Source organism: Ursus arctos, unplaced genomic scaffold (genome assembly GCF_023065955.2).
Source record: "Ursus arctos isolate Adak ecotype North America unplaced genomic scaffold, UrsArc2.0 scaffold_11, whole genome shotgun sequence".
Lineage (NCBI taxonomy): Eukaryota > Metazoa > Chordata > Mammalia > Carnivora > Ursidae > Ursus > Ursus arctos.
In genome coordinates, this window is record NW_026622775.1 from 54,306,200 (window position 1) to 54,308,713 (window position 2,514).

The 2,514-nt window shown below is 36.3% G+C and overlaps 1 pseudogene; it reads right to left on the bottom strand.

Annotated features, from left to right (window-relative positions):
* Positions 1–1,774: 1,774 nt before the first annotated feature.
* LOC113245462 (peptidyl-prolyl cis-trans isomerase A-like) lies at positions 1,775–2,263 on the bottom strand (annotated as a pseudogene).
* Positions 2,264–2,514: the final 251 nt, after the last annotated feature.

Genomic DNA, 2,514 nt, shown 5'->3' on the forward strand with positions numbered 1-2,514 from the left:
TCCTTCTTAGGACTGCTTTTGCTTCAGCCCAAAGGTTTTGGACCATTGTGTTTTCATTTTCATTTGTTTCCATGTATTTTTTTTCCAAATTTCTTCTTTGATTTCCTGACTGACCCATTCATTGTTTAATAACATGTTATTTAACCTCTATGTATTTGTGGTCTTTCCAGATTTTTTATTGGGATTCACTTCTAGTTTCATAGTGTTGTGGTCAGAAAAGTGCATGGTATGATTTCAACCTTTTTGTATTTCTTGAGGCCTGTTTTGTGACCTAATATGTGATCTATTCTGGGGAATGTCCCATGTGTATTTGAAAAGAATGTGTATTCTGCTGTTTTAGGATGGAATGTTCTGAATATATCTGTTAGGTCCATCTGGTCCAGTGTGTCATTCAAAGCTATTTTTTCCTTGTTGATTTTCTGTTCAGCTGATCTGTCCATTGATGTGAGTGAGGCATTAAAATTCCATAATATTATTGTATCAGTGTCAATAGTTCCTTTCTATTTGTTATTCCTTTATATATTTGGGTGCTCCTATTTTGCGTGCATAAATATTTAGAATTGTTATAACCTCTTGTACAACTGTCCACTTGATTATGATACAGTGCCCTTTTTTGTCTCTGGTTACAGTCTTTGCTTTAAAGTCTACTTTATCCCATATAAATATTGCTACTCTGACTTTCTTCTGACATCTATTTGCATGATAAATGTTTCTCCATCCCCTCACTTTCAATCTGCAGGTGACCTTAGGTCTGAAATCAATCTCTTGTAGGCAGCATACACTTGGGTCTTGTTTTTTTCATCCATTCTGTCACCCTTTGTCTTTTGATTAAAGCATTTTGTCCATTTACATTCAAAGTCATTATTGATAGATATGTATTTATTGCCATTTTATTACTTGTTTTGTGGTTGTTTCTGAAGATTTCCTCTTATCCATTCTTGTCTTTCTCACTTTTGGTCTTTCCTTTCCACTCGAAGAGTCACTGATATTTCTCGTAGGGCTGGTATAGTGGTCAATAACTCCTTTAATTTTTGTTTTTCTGGGATACTCTGTATATCTCCATCTAGTCTGAATAATAGTCTTGCTGGATTGAGTATTCTTGGCTACAGATTCTTCCTATTCACCACTTTAAATATATTTTGACACTCTCTTCTGACTTGCCACATTTCTGTTGAAAAATCTCCAGCTAGCCTTATAGGTTTTCCCTTGTAAGTTAAGGACTTCTTTTTTCTTGCTGCCTTTAAGACTTTTCCTTTATCACTTCATTTTGCAAATTTAATTGCAATATGTCTTATATGGGTCTGCTTTTGTTGATTTGATGGGAGTTCTCTGTGCCTCCTGGATCTGGATATCTGTTTCCTTCCCCAGATTAGAAAAATTTTCAGCTATTATTTCTTCAAATAATTTTTTTGCCCCCTTTTCTTTCTGTTCTTTTTGGACTCCTGTAATATGAATGTTACCACATTTGATGGAGTCACTGAGTTCCCTAAGTCTATTTTTGTGTTGCATAATTCTTCCTTCTCTTTGTTGTTCAGTTCATTATTTTCCCATTATTTTGTCTTCTATGTCAATAATTTGTTTAGTTTTAAAATCATAACACTAACTCATCAATTCAGCAATACTTAGAGGGAATAAGGAAAATATGGAAACCACAGAACTGCAGTGAGAGCACAAATCTGTGCTAGCATATTTCAAGCAGATGGGGATGAAGAGGTATGCTCCTGGACTATAGAAAGAATGGTCTGGTAGTTAAGATAAAACACAAGCCAATTTATTAGATTTGTCCACAGTCAGCAATGGTGATCTTTCTGGTCTTGCCATTCCTGGAAAGGTGCTCCATGGCTTCCACAATATTCATGCCCTCTTTCCCCTTGCCAAAGACCACATGCTTCCCATCCAACCGCTCAGTCTTGGCAATGCAGATGAAAAAGTGGGAACCCTCTGTGTTGGGTTCAGCTTTTGCCATGAACAAGATGCCAGGACCTGTATGCTTCAGGATGAAATTCTCATCATCAAATTTCTCCCCACAGATGGACTTGTTGCCAGTGCCATCATGACATGTGAAGTCATCACCCTTGCACTTAAATCTCAAAATAATCCTGTGAAATCAGGAAACTTTATAGTCAAATCCTTCCTTCCCAGTGCCCAGAGCAGGAAACCTTTCTGATATTTTTGGAAATTTGTCTGCAAACAGCTCAAAGGAGATGCAGTCCAAGGGCTCTCCATCCAAGGCTATGTCAAAGAACACAGTTGGGTTGACCATAACTGGGCACCATGGTGGCTCTGAAGGAGCAGCCAATAACAATTCCACTATTATTTGAGTCACATTATTTTTGATGAGATAGCTGTGTATATTAACCTTGTTTTCCTATGTATATTGTGTTTCTTTTCTCTCTGGCTGTTTTTATAATAAAATTTAAATTTCATTATTCCTGTATTTCAGAAAATTTATTTAAATGTTTCTTGCTATGGTTGTATCTGTGATTAGTCTACATTAGATTCACTGAGCTTTTC